The sequence below is a fragment of the Gossypium raimondii genome, chromosome 4 (assembly GCF_025698545.1).
Source record: "Gossypium raimondii isolate GPD5lz chromosome 4, ASM2569854v1, whole genome shotgun sequence".
NCBI classification, from domain to species: domain Eukaryota; kingdom Viridiplantae; phylum Streptophyta; class Magnoliopsida; order Malvales; family Malvaceae; genus Gossypium; species Gossypium raimondii.
The window spans coordinates 8931186-8944715 of NC_068568.1; positions in this window are offsets into that span (position 1 = coordinate 8931186).

Consider the following 13530-nt stretch of genomic DNA (forward strand, 5'->3'; position numbering starts at 1 on the left):
GATGAGTTTTGTGCTTTATACTAACAGCATGTTTCGTTGGGTGTATTGGCATAGCTAATACACCCCTAATCAGTGGGCCCCACTTAAGCCCCCTTTATTCCGTTGTTTGGTTCATGGTAATGCTATTACGGGTGTAATATGTTACTTACTTAATCGGTGAAATCCACCGATTTGTAATACATCCTTCCTTTCGATTTAGGTCTGATTCAATTTTCTTCCTGTTTTAGCCTCCCGATTGACGCTTCTGTCTTACCCAAAGTCTTTTGTTTCTTCCTTCTACCTTTCTTCTCCACTCTCCTCGCCGTTTCACCTTCTCCCTGTTATATATATATTTTTTGTATTATTATTTTCTCAATAGATCTGCGCAGCAGCACCCACCATTTTCATTTCAAATTTCCCATCTAACCGGTTTTTTTTTCTTCATCTAACCAACCCTAGCAGCGTTGTTTCGTAAGATGACCCTCGATTTTGCCACTATTTACGGCATTAACCCATTGGAAGAAACTCCACTCTTTAACTTCCTTTTTTTGCGGTTGTATATATAGATTTCTGTTTTTTTTCCTAGGTTTTAGAATTTGTTTGTTTTTTGGGGAGTTTAGGGTCGTGCTATGAATAATAGAGGGAGGTATCCATCGGTGCTCAGTCGTGGCCGTGGAGCGAACGCAAACCCTAGCTTTCAATCGAGGTCGAGCAACCGAGATCTGTGAGAGAAATTTGGTGCAGAATCATCATCATTTTCAACAACAACAACATCATCATCATCATCTGCAGCAACAACAACATCAACAAAGATGGCTCGAGCGAAACCAATTGCCCGCCAAAATGACTCCATTGTCGCCGATGAGGTCGAGAAGACCGTACAATCTGAAGCCGTCGACTCAAGGTTCATTTTGTTTCTTCTCCTTTCTTCTTTTTAATTGCATTTGTGATTAATTTTATTTAATTTTCTTGTACATGTTACTTATTGAATGTTCATAATTATATTTTTTTCACAAATTAAATTTCTTATGCATTGTTTGATTATTGATTTTTTATTGAATTTTCTTTTATGTATTTCATATTGAATTGTGCACGGTTTTACATTCTTTTCATCTTTCAGTTCACAAGATTGGAAGGCAAGGCTAAAGATGCCACCATCGGATACACGCTACAAAACGGAGGTATTTTTGTTTATGATATTAATCGAGTAGATATTGAAGTTAATACAACCTTTTAATAATATTGCATAGCTTACCTATCGTTTAAAAATTCCTTGAAGTTTCGCTTTTACGAGTTATGGTTAAAGAAATTGTAGCATTGGTTTTGTTTATTTCGCTATATATAATTGCCATACCTTCGTTAAACTATGAAAATTCTCGAAGGAAAAATTTCGCTTATGTTATTTAGGCAATGCGGTGAATTACTCATTAATTTCCTATAGGGTATATGATTTTGAATGGACAGTTTCAAAGATTATAACTTAAGGACACCGATACTAGTTCCTTGATGTTGAGGCCTTCGAACAAAGGGCCATTTTAGGCTTGCAATTGCATTTCTTTATCCTCGATAGCACTCCATCTTGTTTCTCCGATATAAATTTCACAGGGCATGGCGTTCTTTTGTTGGTATTTGGATATTTTTAAAATTTTAATTTTGACTCTTATGTCTTGATCTACCTATTAAATTTGTGCGAGGATGTGACCGCTACCAAATGAAATGAATTTGAAGACTACTTTCAAACGTGAACTTCTTATGGGAATATATGAGAAGGGCTTTGAAAGACCATCTCCTATTCGGAAGAGAGTATTCCCATTGCTTTAACTGGAAGTGATATTCTTGCTAGAGTCAAAATGGGCTGGAAAAGCTGAGATTTTGCATTCTGCATTGGAAAAAATTGACCAAGATAACAATGTTATTCAAGGTTAGATTTCATCTACATTTAATTTCTTGATTGTGTGTGTTTGTGTTACCAATTCAAGCCCAATAAAATGGCGTTAGGTCTGAAAGTAGGATTCTTTGGCCATTTCAATTATTTATTGTTCTTCTAGTTGTTTGATCTCGCTTGTCAATCTAATATTGGAGAAGTGTGAGTGTCATTTGTTTCATTTCTTTTAACGATATTTGAATTATGGGCTTTGGCATGGACGGACTTAGTTGATGACGATCAAATCTTTGTAGCAGTTCCTTAAACATGTGCATTAGGTCCTCCATTTTGTAAGTTGGTGCAACTTTTTCCATCATCCAAGCGAAATTTTCACTCATCTTTCGAAACCTTCCAAATTAAGTTCTTTGTTGACCCTTTTGCTGTAATTTGAAATATGAGTTAATTTGAAATATGAGTTATATTAGGTGCAATGCTGAGGGATGTTTTCAACACACTACCACCGTTTAGCTGTGGACTATAGGAACAATTCCAAGGTGTGTCTTCTTTCTGTTGGATAATATATTTTTTAAACTAAAGTTTATAGCATTTATAATTGGCAAATTATATTAGGTGCAGAGAGAGTGAATGAGATATTTTGAGTTGTACAGCATCAGTTTGAAATCTTTATCTGCCAATTTGTTTAGTGAAAATTTGTAAAATGCAGGGCTCATTGCTATTTTAGTGTTGATTTTTCCTTGAATTTAGTTCATATTCTCGATTATTGAAATGTGCATTAATCAATACCTTCATTATTAAGAACCTTTAGGACAAAAGATGTAGATGTATTTTGTTGTATTTATCTACATCTTTGTTTATAGAGAATCGATTGAATTGCAAAATTTTAGCATCTGCTATGATGAATGTCACTGACCGGTAATCATTTCAGGGCTTCGACTCGAGACTATGAACAATTTGCCAATAAGTTTAGAGAATTTGAGGTCAGTATCACGGAAACACCAAAGCAAGGGATCTCAAGACAAGTTGCCAATGCAAAGTAGTCATGTAGTTTTTATTCGGGAACTAATCAGCCTTACACGCTTAAAGACATGCGATGAGGGCACTTGTATTAGGTCATTGACTCAACTTCAACATAGGGCAAGGATGCTTCTACATCAACATTGATTGAATGAAATCCATGTAATATTTGTAATTTTTCCGGGTCATTCATTTTCGGATATAGTTAGTGATGTGAATATGATTGTGACTAATATGCTATCGGCATTTTGTAAAGTTTGGGTGGGCTAGAAAATTGGAAAACATATTAGTTGGTAGTGGAAGGTTGAAATGATCGTAGGCATTTTGTACAATGCGATTTGAATTAAGTAATTAGCGATTTGTGAAAATTTGGGTGATCAAGTTCAACATTGCTTAAAGGTCATAATGCTTGGCTTTGGTTAAATGTATAAATTATATATCATTATTAAATTATATTTAATATTAATTATTTTAAATTATATATATTCATATAAGAAAATTTATTATCAAGAATTTTATGAAATTATATATCATTATTAAATTATATTTAATATTAATTATTTTAAATTATATAAATTCATATAAGAAAATTTATTATCAAGAATTTTATGAAATTATATATTATTATTAAATTATATTTAATAATAATTATTTTAAATTATACAAATTCATATAAGAAAATTTATTAAGTATAATTATTTTAAATTTTATTAAATCATATATTTTAATAAAAATATATTTAATATTAATTATTTCAAATTATATTTTATAGTATCATATATTATGATTTTAGTAAATTCATATAAGAATATTGATTATTAAGAATTTTATTAAATTATAATTTTAATTATAATATATTTAATAATAATTATGTTAAATTATCTATATTATGATTTGAGTAAATTCATGTAAGAATATTAATTATTAAGAATTTTATTAAATTATATATTTTAATTATAATATATTTAATAATAATTATGTTAAATTATCTATATTATGATTTGAGTAAATTCATATAAGAATATTAATTATTAAGAATTTTATTAAATTATATATTTTAATTATAATATATTTAATAATAATTATGTTTAAATATGATTAAATTATTTATTATTGATAATAATAATCTTATTAAAATTTAAATAACAATAACAATAATCATTTACCAAAATAAATTTATGCTAAGGGTATTCTAGTCATTTTAGTTTTTTCCATTATACTATTACACCTCTATTCCATTCAACCAAACACAAGATTACTATTACGCCTCTATTCCATTACATTCAACCAAACAGTTGATTTGCTATTACACCTCTATCCCATTACACCTCTAATACAATACAGCGAACCAAACGTGCCCTAAGATTTTTTTTCACTTGTTGCACGCAACATAGTAATCAGCCCACCTCAAAAGGGTGTATATGCAACTAATAGTTCGGAAAGCTAGCTAGTTTATGTTTATGGCTCCGTAGCTAAAACAGGATCAAGAGCAGGTGTACTCCTAATTTATCCTAGTGGCGATGAGTGGCAGTATGGACTACCTTTTGGGTTTCAAACATCAAAAAACACTACAGAGTATGAAGCCTTGATATCGAGATTGCAGTTAGCAAGTCAATTGGGGTAAAGAATCTGATCATCTATACAGATTCACAGTTGGTGGCTAAGAAAATGAACGGTGAGTACGATGTAGAAGAGCAGTGCTGAAAAGATATCACACAATTGCAACCCAATTGCTCGTAGGATTTAGTAAGGTCCAGATTAAGCAACTCCCAAGAAGTGACAACACACATGGAGATGCTCTATCCAAGTGAGCATCCTTTGTTGTCATTGAGAAAAGAGGAAAACCTTGATTGAGTATAGGGATACCCTGAGCTATGATATGCCACAAGTGATGTGCATAGATTAGGAGGAGACTAGGATGACTCCTATAGTTCGCACACTCCAGGGCATACAAGAAAATATAGACAAAAAGGAGCTCGCAAAACTATTAAGCAAATTGCGAGGTATGTCATTTATGTAAACTGCAAATATCTAAAACTTCTTGATAAGTGAGTTAGATATATGTACACTGTGTAGATAGTTGATTAAGTCATTCAATTACATGATAAATTAAAATGATTTATTTTGTCCTACAATTGCTAGGTATACCTTCTTAGAGGGTGTACTATATAGAAAGAGTTTCTCACATCTGTTGTTGCGATGTCTGTCACCACCTGAGGTTAGGTATGTGATGTGGGAAATTCGTGAGCATATTTAAGGTGATCATTTGGGAGGCAGGCTACTTGGCCAGAAAATCTTTAGACAAGGGTATTACTGGCTTGCAGTTCAAAAGGATGCACATCAGTTGGTTCACACATGTGACTCTTCTTAGAGGTATACCAAGGTACAGCGACAACCTGCGGAGCCTCTCCAGGTTATGTCAAGCCCTGGCCATTCACAACCTGGGGAATATATATCCTTGTTTTGTTTTCAATAGCAACGACACAGAAGAAGTTTATAGTGGTAGCTGTGGATTACTTCACCAAATAGGTTGGAGCTGAAGCTTTAGCAACCATCACAGAAAGGCAGATGGAATCTTTCCTCTGGAAGTCAATTGTTTACGGATTTGGGGTACCTCTTCTGATCATTACAGACAATGGTACACAATTTTAGGGAAAATTTAAAAACTTCTGTACTAACCTCGAAATAGCTTTGGCTCCAAGTTCACTTAAAAAAACCACAAATGAATGGGTAAGTAGAAGCGATGAATAAGAAAATTTTAACGGCCCTAGAAAAGAAAGTTGGTGAGGCCAAGGGTGATAGGTTGAAAGAGCCACTTGGAATCTTGTGGGCTCTGTGAACTACACCCCACACTGCAACAGGAGAAACACCTTTTCCCTTTTTTATGGCGCATAGGCTGTAATCCCCGCTGAGATTGGTATGAGATCGCACAGAACCCAATATTTTAATGAAGAAGCCAATCAGGAAGCCACCAGGCTTAATCTTGATTTGATTGATGAATTTAGGAAAGTAGCAGAAGTAAAAAAATGCAACGTGTGCTCAACAAGTAACTCGATATTACAACTTCAAGGTAAAAAAAAAAAAGCAATTCCAAGTAGGTGATCTTGTCTTAAGAAATACTAAGGTTAGTTTTTTAGCTTCGCAGTAAGGAAAAATGGATCCAAATTGGAAAGGGTCATTAAAGGTCATACAAAAGATTGGTTACAGAGCATACAAACTAGCAAGGATGGAGGGAACAATTCTACAATGAACATAGAATGCTCACCACCTCAAAAGTATTATGTGTAAATTTTCATTTTTTGAATAAAAGTACTTTCTATATAAACACTTGTACTTGGAAATATCTTAAGGCTCATAGGTTCAATACTGCAGCCTCCAAAATAGTTAGCACAAGCCTACGCTCTCAGCAAAATATCTTAAGGCTCGTAGATTCAATACTGTAGCCTCCAAAATAGTTAGCGCGAGCCTACACTTCTATCTAAATATCTTAAGGCTTAAGAGCTCAACCCCGTAACCTCCAAAATAGTTAGCGCGAGCCTACTCTCGCAGCTGAATATTTTAAGGCTCGCAAGTTTAATACCGTAGCCTCCAAAAAAATTAGCGCGAGCCTACGCTCTCAGCTAAATATCTTAAGGCTCATAGGTTTAATACCGTAACTTCCAAAAATAGTTAGCGCAAGCATACGCTCTCAGCTGATATTCTATGAGCTCGAATAGTTGAGTTTGCAGCTCTAATCAAGTTGGTGACTCAAATCACCCTAAATTGCTTGCGAATTTTGGAGAAGATAATTCAAAATTTACCTGAGTTCAGAATTTACTCAAGTACCAAATATGCTTAAGTTCAAGATTCGACTAGGCTTAATATTTCTTTAAGATCAAAACATGCTTAAGGCTAAAGTTTGATTGAATTAAGAATTTACTCGGGTTCGCAGTAAAGTAGAATGCCATAATATCAATAAGTAAATTTCAAATACTTCAAACTTTAAAATTTTCTTATCCAAGTCATAAAAGAGTAATACATGTTGACAAAAAATTAAGGGGTATTCTCTTCCAACCCAAGATTCTTGATGATCTCAGCTTCCCTCTCCTCAACTTCAACATTTTCAATAGGGCCAACAGTGGTATTGTCATTGGTAGGCACAGCGATGGGCTTAGAGGGACCTTCATCACGGTAAAAATCCTTTGAGTTCTTCCACTTGGACGCGAATTGTAAACTGAAAAATATATAGGATTTCCTATATAATTCATCACCTTTTTATTTAAATTTGTTGTTAAAACCAAATAATTGTTTAATAAATTAATAAAATATACGAAAATATGAAATTAGGACATAAAAATTATTAAAATGTGATTTTATACTTTATTATATAGTTTTCATGCATAAAATGGCTTAGTTTATATTAATTTGAGCATATTATATTTTTAAGCTATAAAGTGGGTCATGCATGATTAAATTAAATAATAAAATATAAAGTTATATTTAATAATTCATTTTTAATAATTAATTAATAAATTAGGTGTTAATTAATTAATTAAATTGATTAATTAAAGTGGTTAAATTATATTATTTGGTCCTCTAAACTATCTACTATTTTTGGACAGGTCTGAGAGTTTTCTTCTATTTACAAAACCGTCCAAATTGGGGACCAAGTCAACCCAATTTTCGGCTGCATATGGATGTCATAAACTATTTTTTGGTTTAATTATACAAAGTCCTTGAAGAGTTAAAGAAATTAGAGATTTTCTTGAAGATTTGCTAATGGCCGAGTCTTAGTCCTGAGTTGTTGTGGCACTCAAATTGACCAAAAACCAAGGAAAAATCAGCCACATTTCCTAAATTCATGGCCGGCCACTCTTGGAGAAAGCTTCAAAGGATGGGCACTCCTATTTTTAGCAAACTAGCTCCCTTGCCTCACCTATAGATAAGAGCTCATTTCTCACTTTTTCAATCATCCCTCATCCCATCATCTCTCACTCATTCATCATTCTCTCAACTCTTTTAGCTATCTTTCCCATTCATCATCCTTGCATAAGGATTTTAGCAATTCAGCCTCTTAAAGAACCCTTAGTCGGCCACCTTGGAGACCCATCAGCAAATGAGCAACGCAAAGAAGCAAATGAGCCTCGTCAGTCAGAGTCTTGGGTGACAGCCACTCTGAATTGGGTTTAATCTTTCTTTTCTTTAAATTTAATTTAAAGATGTTTGCTATGTGTTATTTGTTCTTGTTTACAACAATGATAGCTTAATTTTATTTAAGCTAGGATGATTATTTTGATTTAATAATATTTATTTGATTCATGCTTATAATGTTTGTGCCTCAATCGATCATGTTTTCAATTAAAATCAAGTCTGTATTTCATTCATACGTGATTGAAATGCACCTGAATTAGCTGAGCGATCCTAACCAGACGACGACTAATTGACACATAATTGAAATGTAAATGCTCAATTTAGATCCTAACCCGATTGAATTGTAGATTGCATAACAACTTTAACCAAGCTCTGTTATCTGCATAGTTTTTAGATTTGTGTGATTAAATTGTTTCAAACCTAACACGTCCCTGTTACCTCAAATGAATGGTAAGAAACCCTTAGTAAATAAGGATCAGTAAAATACGTATTTACTAAGTAAAGGATTCCGAAAGGACCTAATGTGGTTTCCAAACTCATGAAAAATCCAGTTGCCATGAAATGTTTTTTCGAATGTTATTAAGCATGTTGATAATAAATTGAGTTTAATTAAGGTAATTATCCTAGTTTATTTATGTTATAATTGTTGCAAATTGTGTTTAATTTTACTAAAATCTATTTCATTCATATATTTTGCATACTTAGGATAATTTGCATTAGGGATAATTGCATTTAGTTTAATATATTTTAATCACCACTTCTCAACTATATTGTGTTTTTATTTATCAAATAGTTAATATAATTTTACAAATTAAGTGACTTAGCACAAATACAATCCCTGTGGACACGATAACTCGATACTTACTTATTACTTGATAACGACTATGTACACTTGCACAAACCCTAGCGTTACACGAACTCATCCCAAGCAGCTCTCGAAGGGAACTAAACATCAAAACCAAGTTGGCGTATATCTACCTCGTAGAGAGCATCAAAGTCAACTTTGCAAACATCAAAAGGCCCAGCAGCAACATGACCATGCAGAAAAATATTAGACTTAAGCTCAGCAGTGAGACTATCTAACATTTCTAGAGACTCATTTTTAAATTTTTCAAAGGTTTTTTCCTGTTTTAACTTTAAGCTCACCGTTGCAGCCTCATGCTCTACAATGATTCGGCTCACAGCTGCCTTATACTCCTCAACACTTCCTTTTAACTTATTATTCAGGACCCTACGTCTTTCTCTTTCAGCTGCGACCTCATCAGATTATTCGTCATTTCTTATCTGTTCAACCCCCAGTCTCTCAGTAAGCTCTTCATTTTGTTTATAGAGCACTTCATTTTCATTCATCATATACTGGTCTCACTCGTGAGTGCTCTTAAATTTTGCTTCAAGCTCTTTCTGATTAGCCTCTTCCCCAACAACATTGGAATCAAGGCCCAAACTGATCACAGAGGCCTCAGCCAATAGAGCTTGTAGAGAGGAACTGAGTTTTAATAGTGTAGAATTCTACGAACTCCCAAATAATCCACCAACACAGACCTTAGTTTTTGCAGATTTTGGCACAAAGACTTTCCAATTTTTAACCATACCTCAGAAGTCCCTCGCGCTAAAACTTGAGCTAGCTCACCCTCATTTTCAGCAGATGGTTCCTCAATATGAGGTGGAGGGGAATGATAGACATACGAAAGAGGAGAACCATCACAAACCGCAATAGGAGAACTTTCGTGAGCTACAATTTGTGGGTTCGATGAGAGGGAAACAGGAAGGAGTAGTGATCGTCACAGCAGAAGGCCCAGCATGATCTGTCTTCATTTTGCGGTGAAACTCTAACCTACCATTATCTGTCTCTTCCTTACTACTGATAACCACATTAATAGACCCCACATCGTTCCTATGCTTCTTGCGTAGGTCCCTCAAAGCAGCTCGCAGGTCCACAGCTTCGTTAATTTCTTACAAAATGCTAGTAGTTTCCCAGAGTCATTTCCTGAACTGCGAGCTCTGCTTGCACCACCAAAAATACTAGTATTAGAAGAGGTAGTTATTAAATTAAGATTGGCATCGCTTTCTACCTTCGATGAGATCACTAGAATCTATGGATGAGGCTTCATCCTATAGTAATTGTAAAATAAATTCTCAAGTTCCTCTTTAAGTCCTGTCAGGATTAGGCCCAAGTCATCGTCAGCACCATAGGCTATGTGGAGCCTTGACTGTCTCTCAGAGATCACACCTAGTGCTTCAGTAACTTCCCAACTGCCACCTCACTTGTATCCGTTGGGGCTAAGGCTCTCCAAGTAGTATAGAAATACATTCATCATGGTTATAAGGTTTTCAATGATCAGGGAACTACCAGCGCCAAGCCTTTACAATTAGGCTTCACCACCATCTGTCTTGACATCTCGCTTAAATGAACACATATCCTTGCTCAGTGTGAATCACTCTATAGGATAGCTAAATCCGTCTGCGAGCTTACTTCTTACCCTGATATAGTTTCCCCAATTTAGTCAAAGATTAACAAATCACTTCGTGATTATAGTATCGCCTTTATCGCGAGGGGAAAAATAGTAAAATCCTGATGAGTTCTCTCAATTTTGAGCCTTTAGTAGATATAAGCCTTGGAACACGGCGAGCTATGGTGCTTCTTTACGTCAACAACAGTCAGTAAAGTAAGACACCACAATCCACCAAAAGAACCTACAAAGTTGGCCAAGAGTGATCTGATATTCTTGAAGGAGATAGTAGAAAAACGGGTGTAAGGGTAAGTAGAACCCAGCTTCCAAAGCATGGAGAGGAAGCAAGAAGCTGCCACCGCTAGTATCGCCCCTCAAGGATGGAAAACTCATAGGAAAAATTAGGGATTGGATACTATGCGTATGCAAAAATCATCGCATTTCATCTTCTTTTGTAGTACAAGTAAAGAAATTGGCTGCTATAAGGTTTTTCGAAGCACGCTCTCATGATGAAAAACTGGGAATCAATCGACCACCAGCATCTTCATTCTTGACATGTTTTTGATAAAAAGGAAAGAAAAAAAGATAAATGTAAGAAAAGGATAGAAGATTTTACCTCAGAGAAGGTTTCAGTCAAGCCTATTTAGAAAAAGGATAAGAGTTATGAATTTAGGATTCCCAAAATCCATTTTTCAACAATTTTCGCACCCTCACATTTTGACGGTTCAAATGAATGAGGAATACCAATAGTCAGATACGAATGGACACAATCCATCCATGCATGTCGAAAAAATAATGTCATGTCCCAATGGTCATTGGGTATTCAGCAAGCTGTGTAAATGAGAAGTGATAGCCCTAAAGAGCACCACTTTATAGCCCTCTTTAGGCCCAATAAGGGGAGCTTGAGGGTCCCAGGTCATAGGAGCCCAAGGTGTGTCCAGTACGTATCCCAGAGTAGCACACGTGTCCAGCATGCATAGAGTATGTTGGTCGCACAAGAAGGAGGAGTTCGCAAGGGGAGATCGCAGGTCTCGATTCATAGGAGCCCAAGGAGTGTCCAACAGGTAGCCTAGAGTAGTATACGTGTCTAGCATGCATAGAGTCTGTTAAGAGCATAAATTCTATGAACAGTAGCTATGTATATAAAGATTCGATTGTCCCCTCTAATGGGATACAAAGGAAAATTACTCTACAAAAGTATATGAACAAAATTATCATTTCAAATTTTCAAACAAATCAAATGCATTAGTGCAATTATAAATGATAAAGGATTCACTTGCATTAGTGTAAAATTTAAGTGGTTTAACATTTTTTAATAATTTTTATATGATTAATATTTTAACAATCTAACCTTTTAATTTATCAAGATATTTGAACTTGTCATATATGTAAATTTTTAATCGATCCAATATCTCTATCATATCGATCTAAAATATTGTCCATATTAATATATATTTAATGGCTGAAAGTTTTTATTTACTTAAAACGAATAGTTAAAAACTACTAGAAAATGTCTTAACAGTGGCAATTTTTTTCGTTACTATTATAGATTACCAGTGACAGATTAGCAACGACCTAGTAACAAAAATAACATCTAGAACCATTTAGTGTGACAAGATTTAGTGATGAAAATGTGACAACAATCATATCCCATCACAAATATCACCATAAAGTTTTGATCTTATTTCTCGACAACACTTTGTGACAAAAATTTCTTTAGAAAATATTAAAATAATAAATAGTAATAATATTTTGTGATGAATATAATTAATTAAATTATTTTTTAAATATGACATTAAAATTAAAAGAAATTATTGCAATGGATTGAAATTATAAATAACCTTTCAAAAAAAGAATTATATATAAATGATTAATATTTTTGTCACATGGTTTAAAACAAATAAGGACAATACATCATAGAGCTGGTAAAATAAGTTCGAACCCGAAAACCTGTCGTGTCGATTCGAGCCTATTGAGTGTTTTATAGTGTGTCCCCTTCAGATGGGTTAAACTATGTGTTTACATGGTATGGTTATTGTTCATAAATGTGACATCGTAGGTAGGTTACCATGCACGTCGACATGTACCCTAATCTAAGGTTAACACGTGTTTATACGATTTGGGTTCACCTTTATAATGGTGTAAACCTACATTCTACAGTCTCATAGAATTATATAATGTACGTTCACCTATATGATGGTGCGAACCTACATCGTGCGATCTCATGGTATGGTTATTGTTCATAAATGTGACATGGTATGATTTTATGATATGAGAGGTCATAGAAGGAGAAGATTATTAGATACGCATTATATTTTAACTTGTAATGTACACTTCGATACGAGTTAAGAAGTTGTACAGTTGTATGCGGCTAATTATGCCCTTGTTCTTAGATACATGAATTGTTAATGTGCAAAAAACCTTTTAAAAAGAAGCAACCTAAGCCTTAAAAATTACTTTGTTTGAATCTGAGATTTTGGAGGAGAAGCCATTGTTGATAAGAACAATTTCATAGGTAATTTGTTTAAAATTTCCATCGCTCTTGTATTTGTTTTGGGTTTATTAAAACACAATGGTTAGGACTAGAAAAAGCAGTCGTGTTATTTACGACATCCCTCCGCGACATCCTAAAGTGAGTACTCCGATAGAGGCAAAGGCTTATGTTTGTACCATGAAGGAAGAAGAAATTAATCGCATTTTGGCTGCTTGGGGGATTCAAATAGCCAAATTTTTTTATGACTTCTCAATCATCGAAGATTGAATCACTTGAGTGATACCACCGATGATATTTTTTTACTTCCATTGCACATGATAGAGGCAAGTTTCCATTTACAACTCCACCCTTTCTTCTGCCACCTTATCAATGGATACAGGATAACTATAGGACAATTATCTAGCTTTTCGTGGTAGGTCGCAATGACATATTTCATTTAATGCAGTCGGTGGTAGGAAATGCCATTGATCACCGTTTTTCAGAACTTGTATATACTAAAAGCATGCAATTGAGGGGGTTCGGTAGGTTTATTTTATTTCTCTCCTCACCAAGATGTAGAATCAATCATTTCAAATTAG